The sequence below is a fragment of the Cornus florida genome, unplaced genomic scaffold (assembly GCF_030987335.1).
Source record: "Cornus florida cultivar Cherokee Brave unplaced genomic scaffold, ASM3098733v1 CherokeeBrave_3.0.0_Hap2_Chr11, whole genome shotgun sequence".
NCBI classification, from domain to species: Eukaryota; Viridiplantae; Streptophyta; class Magnoliopsida; order Cornales; family Cornaceae; genus Cornus; species Cornus florida.
This window is the reverse complement of record NW_026775581.1, coordinates 86003232-86025436: the sequence shown is the minus strand read 5'-3', so window position 1 is coordinate 86025436 and position 22205 is coordinate 86003232. Positions and strand designations below refer to the sequence as shown.

The 22205-nt window shown below is 35.3% G+C and overlaps 1 pseudogene; it reads left to right on the top strand.

Moving 5' to 3' along the window:
* The window catches only part of LOC132281470 (transcription factor MYB93-like), a 70341-nt pseudogene that overhangs the window by 22971 nt on the left and 25165 nt on the right, over nt 1-22205 (top strand).

Genomic DNA, 22205 nt, shown 5'->3' with positions numbered 1-22205 from the left:
CACCTTGGCATTAGATCCCATATGCAAATATATCTCTCCTTCATTGAGGCTTTTGGACTCCTGGAATCCCTGCAAAGAATTGCAAATATGATTAATGGCTTCAGAATCTATACACCAGGAATCTATAGATTGAACCACATAGCATGCCTCAGCAATGAATATACCTTTTTCCTTTGCCTTGCATGTGAAGTGTTGGGCAGTTAGGTTTCCAGTGACTCGGTTAACCGCAATGGAAGCAGTTTTCTTTGCCTTCAACCCACACTTTCTTCTTTCCCTTTTCCTTCTGGATCACTTTGTTTGGCACAACCACAGTTTGGGCACCATCATTCTTCTTCTTTTTGCCCCTCCTCTTCGGCCTAGAAGTGGATTGTCCAACAGACTGAGTGTAGTTGATAGATGCACCCTTACTTTTGATTATCCCTTTAAAGGTTACCAACTCATTCAGAAGTTCAGCGAGTGAGTACTCAAGCTTATTCATTGAATAATTAACCTTAAAAGAGTTGAATAAGTCTGGCAATAAGGGGATAATCATGTCAACCTGAAGCTCACCATCCAAGTTGTGTCCAAAGATCTCAAGTTCATTTAAAAAAACCTATCATTTTTAAAGTATGATCCCGAACTGGAGTACCTTGGACTATCTTGGTGGTCATCAAGTTTGTCATAACATTTGTAATACTCCTAATTTTAAAAGGATAGTCTCGGTATTTTATTTTTTATTTTTATTTTTTTGATTTTATGGTTTTATTGCAATTTTACATTCTTTATGTGTTTATTTGGCTATTTGTCTAATTGTTTTATTTGTTGTTAATTAATTGAGTTATTTGTATTAATTATTTTATTTAATTGCATTATTTGTTTTAATTGTTTAATGGGTTAATTTAATTATTTGTTTTCTTTATTGTATGCTTATGTGGAAAATGAATTAATTATTTTAGGGTTAACTTCAGTTACACCCCTTGAGGTATGTCCAACTTTCAAGGAGACCCCCCACGTTTGTAAAAATTCAGTCAGACCCCTTACTTTTTCTGACACACATCAGTCTCCCCCCTCAGTCAACGGTCAAATCTGGTCAGAGAGACTTTTTGCTGACATCATAAAAAAGGTAAACAATAATGCCCAAATTACCCTTCAATGATCATGTTTGGCTAAATTGTATACATCACATTTAATTTGGATATATATGGAATTACACATAATTTGGAATTACACTGTGCTTGTAACCCAAACAGGGTTATATTATATATAATATATATGTTTATATTATATATATACGACAGTTTCCCAATATATATATATATATATATATATATATATATATGTATGTATATAAACACACACATCCACCTTCTTCACCGATGACAGCGCCCAATCCCCATGCTCTACCGTTTTCAGTGCCCGGAATAAATGATTCTCAATGGCTCTGATTTAGATGGGTGGATCAGATCAGATCCTCTGTGGGCACGAGCACGGTTCGTGATTTCTCTCACCGGAGGCGCTGATGGCTATATTGCCGGGCATGAGATTTCGGTGACGGAGGAGTTGGCGGTGAAGACTAATTCAACGATTGTGAATTCGTTCCAGAAGATTTCTCTTCTAGTTCTTCCACGGAAAGAATTGTAGGCCAATAGGTGGAACAATTATTAAAAAACATAAGTTGTGTACGGTTTGTTTGTGCAAGTTAAAGTTATTTGAACTCTTTCTGTCTCTGTTTTTTCTAAAGTATTTTTAAACTAAGGTAATATTTCTTTGTTTCTTGGCTTTTTATGTATCAAGTTTTTACTTTCTCATTTAACAATTACATTTTGGAATTCTATAGGATATTTTCGATCTTCAACATTGTTTATGCTTTACCTCATCTATTTGAAGGCAATTCTGTAACGTGATTATTGGTATTCGAGCTCTGGTTCGATGTTCATTACAATGTATGTGTCCACGCTGATGGTCTTATTCCCTGGTGGAACTTATTGGAAAGTATCATTTTTCATCTATACTGAACTATATTTATATATGTTTCAATTCCTTGCATTGCTTGCCAAGTTTTTCTGAACATTTGTGTTATTTCACATGTATATCTGCAACTTTTTGTTACCCTCTCTGGGAACCTGTGCTTCAATGTTGTGGTCCACCAAGTCCAAAACGAAGCAAATATCTTAGGGAGGATGGGTGGATATGGGGATCGTGTTTCTCCTCCTTACGATTTTTCAAACCTGCTCTTGAAGAGGGAGAAGCGATGGTCGGCGTCCGACAGATCACACGGTGGTCTCGTCGGCGGAGAAGAAAGTCGTCGTGAGGAGGAGAGAAACATATATTTATCTTTTTGGTCAATACTGAGTTGTATTTTTGCTGACGTGTCTTCCTATGATTGACCGAGACCATATATGAGGTGGTGGTCTCGGGACTACCTAATAATTTCCTGGAGTGTTTGGGTAAAAGAATAAAGTTATTTGGATTTCCAAAAAAAGTGTTTGGTTAAGCTTATATAGAAAACGACAAGAAGGGTAGATTAGTAATTTCCTTCACTTATTTGACATTGTCAGCCGACAATGTCTGACAGGGGGTCTGACTGAATTTTTGCAAACGTGAGGGGGTCACCTTGAAAATTGGACATACCTCAAGGGGTGTAACTGAAGTTAACCCATTATTTTATTGGATTTAATTAGTTTTATTATTCATTATAATTCTAGGGTTTTATATGTTTCACGGGATAGCCGATTTTGTTAATTCAATTGGTTTTTTTTTTTTTTTTTCCCTTCTCATAGTATAATAAGAATTAGGTTAAAATAATTTAAGCTATAAATACAACGGTATACGTCTGTCTAGGGTTGCAAACCCTATTCACGAACAGAGAGAGACTTGAGAGTAAACAGAGAGAACTAGTTAGGTTTTTGGCCGAGGATTAAAGGTCGGACCAAGGAGGAAGGAAGGGATTGCTTATGAGATTAAACCAGAGCAGTAGGAGGTTTTACGGTAGTCGACAGTCGTCAGAAAACTCAGAGACGACGGTGCAAGGTTTCAAACTGAAACCTAAAGGCAAGTTTTATATCTATCTCCCTCCATTTGACCTGTGTTCTTTACATGCCTAATACAATTCCTGTGACGGCCCTGCTTTTTCAAGCCAGTGCGTTCTGTGATAAACCGTAGTTTGACTCGATAACGAATCCGAAATGCGGAAGTGAAAACGGAAAACAAGACTCTAAGAAGTCAAAGTGACCTTCCATGAGGTCGTGGAACTCAATGAGAACTGATGCGGAAGCAAAAGACCAAAAATATGACAAATAAGCCCCCAGGGGCAAAATAGTCATTTCTAAAAACTGTGGACTTAGGTGCCACCGAGTACACCGCTGGAAGGACAACAAAAAACTAATCAAGATGGACTCAAGAATCAGTTGATTCGGAGTCCGGATGAAGAAAATGTGAAACTCCAAAGTTTCATAAAATCAAACTTTTGGGTTTGAAATCAATGCGGCAATGGTACTTTACAAGGGGTAAAATGGTATTTTCAGATATAATTTGATGTAACCGTGCATACCGTTATATAGACCAGCAAAAACTAATAAACTTAGACTCAAAAATCATTTGATTTGGAGTCCGGATGATGAAGATATGAAGTCTCAAAGTTTCAAAAAAATCAACTTATTTTCCGGGTAAGAAATCTGGGCAGGAATAGTGTTTTTACAGCAAGTAACATTTGATTTTTTTCTCAGAACTGAGGCTAAAAACGGACCCTCAAATGAGTTTTTCTAGAAAAACACAAAGAAGAAACCCCTCTTAAAATCACGTTTTCTACCTCGCCACATAGAAGGAAACAAAAAAAACACACTGTAAAATCCCTAAAATGCCCCCTAGATCAGCATAGATCAAGAAAGTCCAAAAAGCTGCTACAAGATTTGTTTTCAGAATCTGCCCGCAACTGAGAGCAAAAACGGGCTAGAAGATGAATTTTTCTGAAAAAACACGAAAAAGAAACCCCTCCTGAAATCAAATTTTCTACCCAGTTAAGTGAGAGAAAATGAAAAAAAAACTCACTGTAAAATGCCCAAAATGCTCCTCCACGAAATCTGGTAGTGAGGGTAAAAAAGCTGCAACATTGCAAAACTGAAAACTGAACTTTGTGAGGGATTTCTGGTACCAAGCTGGCATTTTTTGGAAAAACACAAAGAAAAACCCCCCCCTAAAATCACATTTTCTAAGCGACCATGTCGAAAGAAGAAAATGAAACTGATGTGACAAGCCTAGAAAGCCCCTAGATCAGATTAGGAAACAAAGTTTCAAAATGAGTCCATAGGAGGCTCATTTCACCAAAGAAGAAGGTTTGCCTGAAAACGACCATGCACACAAACGTAACTTACCTATTAGGACGTGCTACAATGGTCCATGGCTTAAAAATACCACCGATGCAAAATCCGACCCCCTAATGGGTAAAAAGGCAAAAATGAACAAGAAAAGGGAAATTTGAAAACCAAAATTAACAAATGATTTCAAATTACCGTTTGACCCTTAGCCACACTTCAAACATGATTTATAAGACCTTATAAAAGAATAAAAATGGAATTCCCACACCCGATGCAAGCATAGTGAAACAATGATTCGGCATTTTTCAATATTTTCATAATATTTCATGAAGTTAAAAGTTACATAGGATACAAATTAAATGTCATTGGCCTATGGCCTCATCTCATACATGTCAAATACATTGTAAGGAGTGTACTTATGTACACATTACAAAAATAAAATCAAATTTACACATTTTGACATTTAAAGTTATAAATGGCATTTCAAGCCAACATTTACAAGAAATGAGAACTTCAAGTCTACAAATCATCTAATCATGATGTGAATCCCGAATCTTGATCCCGGTACCTGAAAAATATTCCCACTACGTGGGTGAGTAACATAAAGCTACTTGTAGGAGATGAGCATGCATCGACCTAACATTTTACAATTCTATCACCTTAAGGTAAAATATGTTAAAGGGGCTCATGCCACCTAACGTCTATGTCAAAGTAAGACTCAGGGATCATCCTAAGCTACTCATGCAATTGAAATGAACTATGACATACAAGTATACATGCTCAAGTACACTAAACCGTATTAAAACATGATACACGACATTCAAGTACACATGCTCACAAGTATACTAAATCATGTTAAACGGGATAAGCAATATCTAGCATACATACACAAGTATAAGATATATGTATAGAGTACTCATAAATCAAGTATACAAACATAAGTATACTAAGCTAAACACATACGCACAAGACAAGTATACATGGCACAAGTATACAAAAATGAAATCCGCACACACAAGACAAGCATACTAAGCATAAATACACTAGATAGAGTTTAGATACACCAACAAGGATACAACAAAGAGCTTACAAGTCTTTCCCATGACTGGCCCCAACACACAGTGGAATCCTAACGCCACACAAAATAAAACGACGAAATGGATAGTCCCAATACTAACTATTACATGACACCAACAAGAGAACTCAACTCAAGATGCCAATGAGTTCGATGAGAACTCCACAGGATCCTATCAGAACCCTAAACGGAATATCCCAAGTCTCCAAGGACGAGGGAGAGTAATTGGTTACACTAATGTAATTAATTACACAAAAACACTCACACCCCAACCTAAGCTCGTAAGAGCTGTCCAAGGCAAGACAAGAAGAATTCTAGGTCAACGTACCTATCAAATCCCTAACCTTCACTCTAAGAAGAAGAAACGTGAGGACCTCACCATGAGGCTTACGAAAATGAATCTCCCAATCCCCAAGGAAGGACTCGAGTCAATCCGGCTCGTCGTCCCATGGCTTTAGAAACAAGACCCCAATGACGTCATCACATCAAGGTCACCACAAAACTCCAAGAGATGATGCCCTAGCATCAATCTCAACTAACCAAGCTAGGACAACCCGCAATGCCTAAACAAGACATAAAATAAGCAGTTGTCATGTAATATAACAATGGACTACGTACTTACACAAGTAGAAAATAATCACATAAGGCATATCAATGTAAGCATCATACAATCATGCTAAGAATAACAAGCACATGTAACACGCTAAGGCAAACAAGCATTACCATCATGCAAAGCATACAAGCGTGAATCAACAAGCTAAAACAAACAAACACATACAATATGCTGAGACCTATAAGTATATACAATGTACTAAAATTGACTAGCACATACAATATATTAAAGCAAACAACCATATATATCATGCTGAGACATTTAAAGAAACTTTTAAACATAAGTCCACATAAGCACGTAAACATGTGATCATATTCAACATGTTATCAAAAGCAATTAAACACATAGAGCATGGCTACACAAGCATGATATGCACCCAAAACCCGTCGTCGTAAGGTTTTCGAACCTAGGAGCTCTGATACCACCTGTGACGGCCCTGGTTTTTCAAGCCAATGCATCCTGTGATGAACCGTAGTTTGACCCGATAACGGATCCGAAATGCGGAAACAAAAACAAAAAATAAGACTCTAAGAAGTCAAAGTGACCTTCCATGAGGTCGTGGAACTCAATGAAAACTGATGCGAAAACAAAAGACCAAAAATATAACAAATAAGCCCCTAAGGGCAAAATAGTCATTTCTAAAAATTATGGACTCGGGTGCCACCGAGCACACCGCTGGAAGGACAACAAAAAACTAATCAAGATGGACTCAAGAATCACTTGATTCGGAGTTCGGATGAAGAAAATATGAAACTGCAAAGTTTCATAAAATTAAACTTTTGGGCTTGAAATCAATGCGGCAAGGGTACTTTACAAGGGGTAAAATGGTCTTTTCAGATATAATTTGATGCAACCGTGCATACCGTTATATAGACCAGCAAAAACTAATAAACTTAGACTCAAAAATCACTTGATTTGAAGTCCGGATGATAAAGATATGAAGCCTCAAAATTTCAAAAAAATCAACTTATTTTCCGGGTAAGAAATCTGGGCAGGAATAGTGTTTTTATAGCAAGCAACATTTGATTTTTTTTCTCAGAACTGAGGCTAAAAATGGACCCTTAAATGAGTTTTTCTAGAAAAATACGAAGAAGAAACCCCCCTTAAAATCACATTTTCTACCTGGCCATCCAGAAAGAAACAAAAAAAAACGCACTGTAAAATCCCTAAAATGCCCCCTAGATCAGCATAGATCAAGAAAGTCCAAAAAGCTGTTACAAGATTTGTTTTCAGAATCTGCCCGCAACTGAGAGCAAAAACAGGCTAGAAGATGAATTTTTCTGGAAAAACACAAAAAAGAAACCCCTCCCGAAATCAAATTTTCTACCCAGTTAAGCGAGAGAAAATGAAAAAAAAACTCACTGTAAAATGCCCAAAATGCTCCTCCACGAAATCTGGTAGTGAGGGTGAAAAAGCTGCAACATTACAAAACTGAAAACTGAACTTTGTGAGGGATTTCTGGTACCAAGCTGGCATTTTCTGGAAAAACACAAAGAAAACCCCCCCCCTAAAATCACATTTTCTAAGCGACCATGTCGAAAGAAGAAAATGAAATTGATGTGACAAGTCTAGAAAGCCCCTAGATCTGATTATGCAACAAAGTTTCAAAATGAGTCCATAGGAGGCTCATTTCACCAAAGAAGAAGGTTTGCCCGGAAACGACCATACACGCAAACGTAACTTACCTATTAGGATGTGCTACAATGGTCCGTGGCTTAAAAATACCACCGATGCAAAATCCGACCCCCTAACGGGCAAAAAGGCCAAAATAAAGAAGAAAAGGGAAATTTGAAAACCAAAATTAACAAATGATTTCAAATTACCGTTTGACCCTTGGCCACACTTCAAACATGATTTATAAGACCCTATGAAAGAATAAAAATGGAATTTCCACACCCGATGCAAGCATAGTGAATCAATGACTTGGCATTTTTCAATATTTTTATAATATTTCATGAAGTTAAAAGTTACATAGGATACAAATTAAATGTCATTGGCCTATGGCCTCATCTCATACATGTCAAATACATTGTAAGGAGTGTACTTATGTACACATTACAAAAATAAAATCAAATTTACACATTTTGACATTTAAAGTTATAAATGGCATTTCAAGCCAACATTTACAAGAAATGAGAACTTCAAGTCTAGAAATCATCCAAGCATGATGTGAATCCCGAATCTTGATCCCGGTACCTGAAAAATATCCCCACTACGTGGGTGAGTAACATAAAGCTACTCGTAGGAGATGAGCATGCATCGACCTAGCATTTTACAATTCTATCACCTTAAGGTAAAACATGTTAAAGGGGCTCATGCCACCTAACGTCTATGTGAAAGTGAGACTCAGGGATCATCTTAAGCTACTCATACAATTGAAATGAACTACGGCATACAAGTATACATGCTCAAGTACACTAAACCTTATTAAAACATGATACACGATATTCAAGTACACATGCTCACAAGTATACTAAATCATGTTAAACGGGATAAGCAATATCTTGCATACATACACAAGTATAAGATATATGTATAGAGTACTCATAAATCAAGTATACAAACATAAGTATACTAAGCTAAACACATACGCACAAGATAAGTATACATGGCACAAGTATATAAAAATGAAATCCGCACACACAAGACAAACATACTAAACATAAATACACTAGATAGAGTTTAGATACACCAACAAGGATACAAGTTCAAGTATACAGTTTCAAGTATACTAAATGAGATCAAAATACATAGGCAAGCACCAATTCTCAAGTTACAAGTAATCCATGATTAACAACTTGAAATTGAATGCTAAATCAAAGTAGAAAGACCAATACATATGGGCACTAGACCAAGCAAGTGTTTCCGGGTAATTACGACCCACAAGGCACTACCTAGTGCGCACATGCATAAGTTATTCCGGCCAATTACAACCCACAAGGTATTACCTATTGCGCACTTATGACTTAGAAGACTCTTGTCTCCGTATTAAAGTCAAACCCTAGCCATCACGTGAAATATGTCCTTACAAGCTTTCCAAAATCAATAAGTCCAAAACTTATACAAAAATCAATAAGCTAGACCAAACTTATACCAAATCCACTAATGCATAAAACCATCTTCCATGCACAAATAAGGTTGAATCCACACAAACCATGTCCTATAATTCAAGTCTAGATAGCATATGACTTGTCAAGCCTCCAATATGCAATTTATACACCAAAACAAGAATATTTTACAACAATTAGACCACATTACCACACTAAACCACAAGTACTAAATAAGTCCCAATTTAGTAACTAACTTCCAAGGTAAACAATTGTAATATTCTAACAAGCTATACACCTACACAAGATATATCTAAACAAGCTATGCAAGTCAATGATATTCTATATCATGCTAAATCTAATTACAATTTCAAGATGTCTCAAGTACTAATTCTATATCAAATTAGTAACATACTCACAAGGTGATTAAACAGACTACATTTCAAAGGATTATCAACCTATTACCTCCAATATCAATTTAAGTGACCAACAGACTTAAAATAAAATTAATTAAGCTCATTAATTAATTTTTCTCTAGATTTTCAAACATATCCAAATGTCCTCAATTTAATATATGTTAAAGAACTCACCAAGGCCTACTTTAATATCACATTACAAGTTGGTTTCATGCTTGATACAACTATGTGAATTAATCTTTCACAAAAGATAAATATTAAATAAATTTTGTAATTCTTATTCAAATGCTCCAAATTTAATATATGTTACACAACTCACCAAGGCCTAATTTACTAGCATGCCACAATTTAATTCTAAATTATATACCATCATTACAATTAAATCATAGACAAAGAAAATAAATAAATTAAATTCTAAAAAAAACTTGAACAAAGCATGCTCACAAGTTGTATATGCTTATAAAATAATCAATACAATAATAATATAAACCTAATACATCCCCTACCTCAATTTGAGATGAAAATCTCAGAAGCCCACTGAAAAAAAACTGCTCTAAATCCGACGATACCGAAGGGTTTTGTCGGGGACAACACGATCTATTTGAACCCACAAGAAGCCCCATCAAAATCACAACTTGACTTCAAATCCGAACTCAAAATTTGGCCAAAAACGGGTTCTAATAAGGGGAAAAGATGTGCGTGGTCAAGACAAATACAAAAAACGCGAAGACACTTCAACTTTTTAACAAAGAGAAGAAGGTTCAAATGAAATAAGAAGGGTAGCAGCCCAAGGGGGCTGCCATAGTAGGTTCTGGTCGTGCATGGAGAGGGGAGAAGATGACTTTTTAATTTTAAGTCCCCCTATTTATAGAAAATTTCAAAAAGTGCCCCGAAACGGGCCTCGTTAGGTCTGAAAAAGTGAAATTTGAGCAGACGCCCTCAAATGGCAAAACTCCATGAACAAAAAAGATTCAAAATGAGAAAATATGAATAATGAAAGAAACAACATCAAAAACTGAGTCCCGAGCAGAGAGTTATGCCCCGAACAAGTTCGACTGCAATTAGGGCCAGAAACCTTGAAACTGGAGAAAAATGACCAGAAGGAAATTCTATGAGTACACGACTCGACGAAATATGAAAATGAATCTCATACGAGAATCCAGGCTCCAGACGAGGTATTTTGCAATAACTTTCGTTAATTGCACAATAGCCCCTCTAAAAAGTGAAAACTGCACAACTGCCCCAGAATGAAAATATCTTCCAAAAATATTTTCTTAAAAACCCCTAAAACAAAATATCATCAAAAGATATTTACGAAAAACACCCCAAGAAAAGAAAAAGATTCCGAAAAACTGTGCATCCATGCCCCTATGGACACCGGGAGTAACCAGAGTACTTTATTGCAAAAGTAAGGATACATATTTCATGGAAACCACTTAGAATGAAGATACGTGAAGTCAAAAACCAACTCTGAACACAAGGAGTGGGGTTATGCCAACCAAGTGACAAACGGGGAAAAGACAAAATAGGGAAAATGACAAAACAGGGAAAAGGACGAAAAGTGAATAGTGTTGAAAAACGAAAAATGTGAAATTAACTCGGTCCTCAAAGGAAGTTGTCAATCCAAAGGAAAGAGTCTCAGAAACCATTTTCGAGCACTCGAGACGACACTAAGTGACGAGAAACTGAACTCAGAAAAAAAATTTCAACGAAAAAAATTCATCCGTGAAAATCTGAAGAAAAAGAAAAGGAAAGAAATGACCAGGTCATTACAATTCCAGGAGTAAATAAACATTAGATTAATCTGGTTTGCATGTTATATTCGATTAAAACAGTATGTGTATTCACGAATTGGTATTTGCTTGATTTTAAACTTTTCTTGCATAATTCTTGTTTTAATTGATGTTGATTAATGAATAATGAATTTAAATCTATTTGGAACACATTAGGACCTAGTATTTACCAATAGAGACCTTAGCAATGGAGGACAGAGGATCGGGAAGTCGCCGGAGAGGACACAGAGAAGGAAAACAGGAGGAGAGCCGGCTCCCTTTTGAGGTGAGACGGCTCCCCTCTCAAAGAGGCAGCTCCCCACAAGGGGGAGCCGGCTCTATAGGTCAAGGAGGTAGTTCCCCTAAGGGGGGGAGCTAGCTCCACTCAAGGGGGAGGCGGCTCTTCCTCATTTCTTTGGTTTTTTTAACGGAACTTGATTATGGGCTTGGATTTTAAAGTTCTGGGATCAGTTAGGAGCTGTACTGGGGGTTTTCAGTGATGTCTAAAGCTATATTAAAACTCCAATAGTCTGATAATACATAATAAATTACAGAGAATTAGTATAGGGAATAATATGAAGTTCTTAAGCAAATTTGCATATTGATCTTGGATGTGAATGATTAAATTTGCTTACTTGTAAATTAGCAATTGATTATGTTTGATATAGTTTTAATCATGCTGCAGTGGTAGAAAATAAGCATGTTAATTTATATACTTCAATTATGCTTATTAAGGATTAATTAATGTTTACATGTATCATCTGTATTGTCAATTATTGGATTTTGTGGAGTAGTATCAACTAAGCCTGTTAATTTACATAATTTTATCATGCTTAGTATGGAACAATTAATGTTTACATTTATTACTTGTATTATCAATTGTTGGATTTATGGATTACATGTACCGGTATGGGATGGTGGCATACTAGGGATGAATTAGCTCAAAACGCTAAGACCTACCTGTTCTGGAATAAGGGAATGGATTATAAAATAAAATCCGACTTATATTTAAGTCAGATCAGTTGAATAAGTTGAATAACTAACTGGATTTTTTATGGATGGATAGAATAGGATTTTTATATACATGGTTATGGTACCTCGATATGAACTTGAGTCTCAGGATCGACGGTTAGGGAGCATATATGCATTGGGATGCATAGCTGGCTATGATGGTAAAGGTATAACCTGTTAGGCTTAGGTACACATGCCCACTTCGGGTGCGTTTTGCATGTTGCCTCTATTCAGATTGAAACCCCCTTTGTAGTCTAGTGAGAGTCCCTTGGTGTGGATATATATATGTACGGATTATATAGCTATTGTTGAGTTGTTTAGGATGTACATACGTGTCGGGTCTCTGTTTGGATTGTAATAGTATAGAACTTGTTCGTGGGCCTGACCCACTTTTATTTTTCAGGTGTTCGTCAGTTCCGATCTTAGAGCTTGTTCGTGCTAAGCAGAGTCCAGTCACTCATTCTTCCGATGACGTAGGATTTCTCTTCATGGTTTAGCTTTAGATTTTATTCTAGTTGTTTATATTTCAGTTTGGGATTTTATTTGGGGTCCACTAGAGATGAATTCCCAAGTTGTTTAAATATTGGAGGTTTTGGAAAGTTTTGGGATTATTAGATTTTAATTATTTAATTTTGAGAATTATATTTTAGATTCTTTCAGCCTGTTATTATTTATTTATTTGTTAATTCATTTTGTATTCTGTGTTCATTTAAATATTAATTGTTTGGTATCTCTCGGATCTGTACTCGGTCTTGATTACCCGTGGCTCTAGAATCGAGGGGTATTACAGCATTTTGGCGTGCGCTCTTACCAACTTGCCCAAACATTTCCTTGAGGTTAAACATAATGTCCGCAGAAGTGAGATAATGAAGATGTTGAGTTTGGAGCACATTCGAGAGTGATGCAAGAATGTAGCACCTAATCATCTCATCTGTTTTATTCCACTTCTTAAAATCTTCATGCTCCTCAGGAAAATCCTCAGGCAAAGGTGGAGAAGGTCGGGGAGTAATAAGCACATAATTGAACCCCTCATATGTGAGTACAAAATATCTAGTAGCATTTTCCAATCAATATAATTTGGTCCAGTTAATCGATTTTCTTTTAGTATGTTTGCAAGTGAACTAAATGGATTAGTAATGATAAATATGAAAATAAAAGCATTCATACAATAAATAAGGTGAATAAAAATAATCATGCAAAATAAAATAATAAATTTAATTAATTAGGGGTCCCTTAATCACATCGTAAGAAAAATCGGACAATCAATATGCCAATAATTTATCTGGTTGGCAGAGTTCATTATTGCTATTGACGAGAAAAACTCATTATTTCTATATCTCTTTAGACAATGCCTTATCTATATATATGAAATAATTCCCGAATTTTTTTAGCCTTTCTAGAATCACTTAGTATAGACCACTCTGTTGAAGAGCTAATACTATTGATTGTAAATTGAGTATATAACGTTATTAATGCTTCAACAAAAAATCAAATATTAAATATATTGCCATTATAAGCTTAGACTCTTTAAATCATGCGTGAAGCCTTATTTTTAAAGATCTAACTATAATGAACATTTAATAAATATATTTTCGTGAGATAACCATTCTTGTAATCTAGACTTTTTAAATCATACATGGGGCCTTATTTTTAAAGATCTAATCACAATAGTTATAATAACGAAGGCCGTGGGGTAATGTATAAAAATTTCCGCTCCCACTCAATTTTTAATTATTTATAATTAGGGCTTTCAATTCATGATATAATGCATGCAAAACGATTTGATTTTAATCCAATTAAATTTAGAAAATATTTGGACTTTTAAATAATTCACTAATATTTAATTTGAGACACACTTTTAAAAATAATTTTTCATTTCCCATTAAGTGCCCTCTAATTAATTAGTAATCAAATCCAATTAATTTTCATAATTTAATTAATATAAATCAAGTCATTTTAAATAAATATCATGGATCCAATGCATGAATAATAATAATTAATTATTAATTATTCCATGCATCACATAAATAAATAAATAACAGACAAAAGCAAATAAAATGGCCCATGGAATCAACTTTTAATATTTAAATACTATTCTTATTGTACGGGCGTCCTCCAACAGTTTGTAAACACCTATAGGAAGCTGGTACGAGCTTGGAGAAGCAAAACAGCGCTTGGGACGCGCTCGGAGGGATATGCACACGCTGGTACTTGCCTGGAGGAGCTGCAGTGCATCCCTACACGCTGGCACGATACTGGGGGAGCTACAACGCGTCCCCACTTGCTGGCACGTGCTCGGGGAGCATGCAGCTCATCCCCACGCATTTGCACGCAGTGGGGAGGTCTTCAGTCCAAGTCTGGCGCGTGAAGAGCACGCGCTAGTTGGTAAATGCACGCCTTGGTGCGCCGCACTGGATCGAGCCTCCTTGCTTGATATGATCCAGCGGCTCATGGTCCGGGCGCATAGTACTAAGGTGTACTGCACCGCACCGGATCTCGTAGCCATCTTTCGGCGCAGCCCTCACCACCGGCGATTCTTCGGTCGCAGGAATTGCATCGGAAATTGCAGAAAATTCAGAAAAAAATTAAATAAAGCCCTAAAAAATTCTAAAAAATTCTAGAAAAATCCAAAAAAATTCCAGAAAATTCCAAGGACCTTATTTAATTCTCTTGGACCTTCTTGAAGCTTCATAGTACCCATTGATGAAGATTACATGGCTTTGAAATTAATTATACATATGAAATAAAATGAAAAATAATTAAATTACATCATTGAACTTTCAAATGGCTAAATCAAAGCCTTAATTTAATTCATCCAAAGATAAAATTACATTTAACCTATAAGCTTCATCTATGACCCAAACATACATCATCATCCATTCACAAATATACATAAATCATCATCATGTATTAATATATATCAATATATTAAATCATACATCAACATACATCAATAAATATATATGCATATATAAATTGGATCCATGAATGATGATTTTCATAAAAAAAACATGATCTCTAGTAAAGAATCAAACTTGGCTCTAATACCACTGTTGGGAAAATACAAGTTTTAAAACTTTTTGAAGGATTTTCATACAGGATCTTAATTCATCACATAGAGAAAAGTTTTATACAAAAATAAAGATAATGAATCATTTAATTATTAGATTGAATACTTACATCAAAGGTTTGAGTAAACCTTTAAATCTTTCCTCTAAAGTGAATTTTCTCACTTATTGTAGATCCCTTAGCAAGATCATTTCTCCTTCTTCTTGGTAGTGATCTTCCTTTTAGGAATCACCCATATACCTTGATGAATGACCTTGGAGGTAAGGCTTGTGGTAGCCTCCTTTATATGAGAAAGCAAACCCTAAAAAATCTAGAGAGAGAAAATATATGTATTCTGTCATTTTCAATCTACCATAAAATATACATGGGCCCATGTATATATAAGTAAAATAAAAATAAAGGATAAAGACAATATATTCTTCTCAATCTTAAATTCACATATCTCAAATCTAATAGAATTCCAATATCAACTTGGGTTATGGGTGAGAATCCCTTGGGCTTACTATTTTCTTGGTTACTATAAATTAATAATTGGTCTGGCCCATTAAACCATGGACCCAATTCAATTAATTCATAAATTAATTTATACTCCAGTAAAAGAAATTAATTGCACTCCAATTAAATAATAAATAACCTCTAAGTCAATGTTGCACTTTGACCCCTCTATGTATAATTATTTATCGGATTATAAAGCCATCAATCCGACAACATAATTGATATAATTATTTTGTTACCTTTGATTATTTCCGACTTGATCACAATAAAATATTTGTTTGACAAAAATAATAATTTACTAAATAAATATATATAGAAAATATTTTATCTAAAACATACGAAAGCTTTCGAATTTAATTTGTGATCAACCATAATCAATACAAAATAGATACAAGTAATACTGATACAAATATTGAGAATCCTCTAACTATTAATTACAAAACTACTCAAAGTGCCGGTCTAAGGATCCCGAAATATCCGCCGAACAAATCAAAGTAATTATTAATTAATAAAAGAGTCTATACTCCTCTCATGCTTGAGAATCAAAAGCCATGATTGTGATAGAGAGCAATTGCATACAACGGCTCTCGCAATATATCTCAACCTATCGTGGACTCGGTTCAAGTCATCGTTAATTAAATGTTTATCCATAATCATTGACTTTGAACCATTTGTGATTACTAATTTATAACTTAGTATTAATTGCCATTACTTATATATATAAATCTATCTTGTAATGGACACAATCAATTCCATAATGAATCGAAAAAATAATACATTCCATTCACCAATTGTATAATGCCTTAATAATAATATTAAGATAAGGAAACATGACTTTTATAATCCAAATAAGAATTTGCTATGCTAGGGCACACAAATCCTAACAGTAATTTCATGCAACAGAATGACATAGCATAAAAGTTACTTAACTAATGTTTTCACATGCACTTGCAGGTGGTCAAGGATTGCTACTCATCTTCTAGGACGGACCGATAACGAAATCAAGAACTTTTAGAACACCCATCTCAGGAAGAAGCTCCTCTAAAGGGGTATTGATCCAAAAACATACAAGCCATTAATATCTGAACTCAATTTACTTGCTACTCTATCTCAAATACAATCTATTACGCCAAACTTGGCCAATCAGATGAATGATGAGCGTTGAAAAGTGCGCATTTAAACCCCTTAAGCTTAGGTATTCTAGGACCTTTATCTATCTTATTTTCCCGTCTTAAACTAATTTCATGTATTGCCCTTTTTCAGGTGCTTATCCCAAAAATAAGCAAATTCAACCAAATAAGAGCATTAAAGAAGCTAACTCAAGTTAGATGGAAGAAAGGAACAAAGTGGAAGCAGAGTGTGGAAAAACAACAAGTTCGATCGATCTCAACATTCCTTCGATCGATCTAGACATCTCAAGATGGATCTAAGCCATTGTTTTTATCCAAAAGATTCCATCATCTTCGATCGATCCAACATTCCTTCGATCGATCGAAATTGCTTGATCTTATCCTCACCTACCACTTTTGTCTCTTTCCCAAAATATCTCAGAGATTTGTCTTTATTCAAAAAGGCACCGCCAAGGATGATCGATCTTTGCAGTATTCGATGGATCTCACCTAAGTTCAATCGATCTCGCCACAATTCGATCGATCGAACTTCCTCAAGTCCGAAAAAAAATAAGTTCCAGCTCATTAAAAGTTATCTCATGGTGCAATCATTGGAGGAGCCCTTGTGCACTAGTCCAGACCATTGGGTGTGACACTTGAACTACCTATATAAAGATTTGAACTACTTTTTATACAAATACTTAGAAGCATTCTTAGAGAGGAAGAAAAGAGAGGAGGAGAGGCTAGAGATACATTCCTGGGAGTTCTTCCATTCTTCTAGGGTTTCCATCAAGAAGGAGGTCATTCCTACCATGGAGATAGCCATTGAGGGTTGGACGGCTATTTCAATGAGTGGCTAAACATTCTCTTCAGGCTAGAGTTAGCCCTAAGCATTACTTCTAGACTCTAATGCTCTGTATTTTGAGGGGATTTGTGTTGTAACCTTGTCTTGACACTTATTTTATATATGAATCTTATTTATTCAATGATTTATGTGGTTTAATACTTTCAAATGATCATTTCATTCTATCCATATATCTATGTATGCTAGAATAGATGTTCATGTGTTTATCTCTAGTTTTTGTGTTATTGATGCATGTCTATGTGTGTTAATGCTATGGATCTAGAGATTGTCAAGGCATAATGCTTAAAAGAATACTATTGTGGTTTATTTGATGGTTCATACTCATGTCTTGATAAATTGTGCCTCTCCCTTAGTTTATTTAGTTTAATTTTCATGCCCTTCGCTTAGTTGTAGTGTAGTTACCTTAGTTGTTAGAAAGGAAGACAATCCATACTTGTTTTTTGATGTTCCATGCTTATAAATGCAAGTAGTATTATTCTCTAACCATGTAATGTGTTTGGATTGTGAGCTTAAAAGAAGGATTAATGGCTTAGTTTGATGTATCGTGCTATTTACTAGGTTGCTTAGACAATATATGTTTAATTGGTCATCCATGCTTATTTAAACAATCAATCACACACTCTCAAATTGCAACACATGTTTTCCCTCATTAATTATACATTGAATGTCTAGAATGGTGATGTTTAGTGGTGACCTCTAGACTCCAAGACTTCACTCTCTTGTTTTCTCTAAATTTCATTTAAATTGCTTATTTTATATTGAACTTGTTTAGTTTAGTTTGTAGTCTAATCAACCAATTAATCCACTTTTGATCACTCGACCTACTGACCTATATATTGTTTCCATTGCTAGAGCACCCACAATCCCTTGGGACGATCCCTACTTACCCTAGTTATATTTCTAGTTAGAAGTAGTAGTGGCATTTATAAATTTAAAACTTGGCCACACTATTTTGCACATATTTGATTGTACATCGACGGCCATACCAAGTTTTTGGCGCCGTTGCCGTGGATTTAAATTGGCAATGCCGTGTTTTAGAAACAATTAGGAATTAGTACTCTTTTGACCGTGTCTTTTCTTTACTTTATTTTTAGTCATTCATTGTGTTTGTTCTCATTTGGCTAGGTGAATTGAGCAAAGAAAGTTGAGCAAAGGAGAATTAAAAGCAAGGAAGCCAAGTGAAGCTAAGCAAAATTAAAAAGGGCTAAAATCTAAAAAAATTGCAAAGCATAGCAAGGCTTGAAAATTGAAAATGAATTGAAGTTGCTTAAGGACCCTTTGTGAGATCTTTCTAACTCAATCTCTAGTTAAATCATCGGCCCGTGTAGTGGCAAGTTTTTTAATTCTTAGATAAATCGTAAGCCCGCGTGGAGGCAATTTAATTTTCTTTGCATATTGTTCAAGCATGAGAGTATGGGATCAATGTATGTGGAGAATGTTTGTTTATTGATTTGTTGTGGGGGCGAAGTGATTGTTATTTGCTTGTTATTTGTTTAGCTAGTGTATGCATGGTTGTAGGTCATTAAATCCTACTCTTGTACCTCCTAATTTGCATATTGAATCGGTTGTTCGTAATCTTAGGGGAAGAGGTAGTTCTTATTACTCCATTTCACCAATGGAGGAACTAAATGACGACCATGTGGAGGACCTTGGTCACATAGACCAATAAAGCATCCTCCACCATAATGTGCATATTGAAAATATTCAAGTACCGTTGGGCATGCCTAGACCATTCATTCACCCATAACAACAAGGCTAAGTTCCATTGGGAATGTCTCGGCCAATTTTTGTTCCACAACCTCCCATGGTTCAAGCTAATCAAGGTGTTCGTTTAGCACCATCAATTGTGAATCCTCCCATTGTTTTAAGAGACCATTAAGTGCCTAATGAATACAATGCACCCACTTACATTCAATTGCCCCCATTTAGAGCACATCACTATGAGATTAAACCGCAAACCATTCAAATGCTTCCTAACTATCATGGACTTCCAAGTGAAGAACCTTACAAGCATTTGGATGAGTTTCTTGAAGTGTGTTCCACCGTGAAATATACGGACATGCCGAAAGAGGTTTTAAAACTTAAACTCTTTCCTTTCACCCTTAAAGACAAGGCAAAATATTGGTTCAACAATCTTAGGCCTTTTTCGATAACTTCTTGGGCAGAAATGCAAAAAGAGTTCTTGAAGAAGTACTACCCGGTTTCTAAGACCAATGCCATGAGGACTTCCATTCGTGAATTTTCTCAAGGGGATGGGGAAATGTTTCACGAGGCATGGGAAAGGTTTAATGATTTGCTGGAAATGCCCACACCATGACATACCCAAGTGACAACTAATTCAATATTTCTTTGAAAGTTTACCGGATAATCACAAGGGTATGGTTGATGCATCTATGGGTGGCTCTTATCTTAACAAGCATGAAAATGATGTGTGACAATTGTATGAAAGTATGAGTGAAAATTCAATACATAGATCCTTATCTTCTAAAAATGGTAGAAACTTAGGTAGAAGGAAGAATGTTGAATTATATCAAGTTGACAATTCCAATGATATAGCCGCCGAGATGAAATCCTTATCTCAACGATTTTATCAATTCTTGATCGACCAAACTTCGATGAATCAAATGTCTTCATCCCCTAATCATGTTCATCATCGTACATCTAATGAATCTTGCATGACTTGTTCAAGTGTTTTACATTCTACTTCCAATTGTTCCCATGGACATGTGCTAAGTGAAAACCATGAGCAAGTCTGTAATACCCCTAATTTTAAAAAGGATATTCCTGGTATTTAATGGTATTTAATTTATTATTTAAGTGCATTTTATTTGATTATGTGTCATTATTTTTTTTTATTAGGTGCTTAATTGTTTTCTTTTGTGGTGATTTAATTTATTTAAATGATATTTATTTTTAGTTATTTGATTGGAATTACTTGTTAGTGTTTTAATTATTTAATTGGCATTAATGGTTTAAGTGTAATTGGTTTAGTTATCTGATTGGAATTACTTGTTAGTGTTTTAATTATTTAATTGGCATTAATGGTTTAAGTGTAATTAGTTTAATTATTCTATGTGTGTCTTATTTTATGTGTGTGTGTGTCTTATTTGGTTTAATTGGGTTTACTAATTATTATTTTGTTCAATTAGATTATTTGTTAAGTATTTAATGGTGAATAGGGTAATTAGGTAAATACATCTAACTAGGGTTTTAATTACAGTATAAATTAGGGTTTTATATTATAGCCGTCGTAGGTTTCTACGTAAATTGGATGGGTCGGTTAGGATTGTGAGTTGGACTTAAATGAAACTAGGGTTTAGGAAAACTCTATAAGTATAAGGTAGACGTCTGTGTAGGGTTTTTTTAAACAAAGCACACGTTTTGTGGAAGTGGAGAAGGAAAAACGCAGTTTTTCACATTCTGCCAAGGTTTGATCAAAGCTCCGATCCCGCTTCGTCCGTGGTCCGATCGAGCTGAATTTTGGAGGAGAGGTTTAGGACTCAGTGATGCACAATAGGAACGGTGAAGATCAGAGTTTGACCTCGGGAACAGTGATTCGTACTCGTGAACAGTAACTGGGTCGCACAGGTTTTTTTCCATTCTGCCCAGATTTCATCAAACATCCAATCCTGCTTCGTCCGTGGCCCGATCGAGCTGAAATTCGGAGGATAGGTTCATGACTCAATGTCGCACAATCTGAACGGTGGAGATCAGATTTTAAGTTCAGGAATAGTGTTTTGTACCCGTGAACAGTAACTGGGTTTTGGAACTCACCGGGATTTTTTAAGAAGACGACGTTGAAACTTTGAACAAAAGTTTCTGAGGCAAGATTCTATCCTTACTATTTCCCTTAGGCTTCATACTCTTTGCACTCTTAAATGATTCCAGGATTAATGAAGATTAAACCAAACTAAAATGATATCTGTTTTGCTATGAAACTGGTAGTTACAGTAGTGTTGTATGCTTGTTCAACCTAAACTAAGCATGTTTGTGGATGCATTGTGGTTCTGTGGTTCACGTTTTTCCTTACCACTGCTAGTATAAATTATTGGAAGGATGGGTCTAGATGATAGCTATCTTAACTTCTGTAATAGCAACTGCTGGAACTTAAATACTAGGTGGATTTGAGTTTAACACTAGATCGGTTTTGTGGAACACTATAATTTGAGCATGTCTACATACATACTGTGAATATTGTTTTGATGCTTATATTATCACAGTTAGTATCAACTGTGGAGGTTAGGATTTTGTGATACATACCCTACATATCTGTATGTCATTTGTAAGGTGTTAAATGGAAGTTTTAATTAATTCTGTCTTTATATCAGACTAAAGGGAACAACTTAAATTGGGCATGTATATGTTGTTGTTGTGACCTTGTTTATTAATGCTTATTTTATCACTGCTAACATTGAATGTTAGATGTTGGAATTTAGTTGAT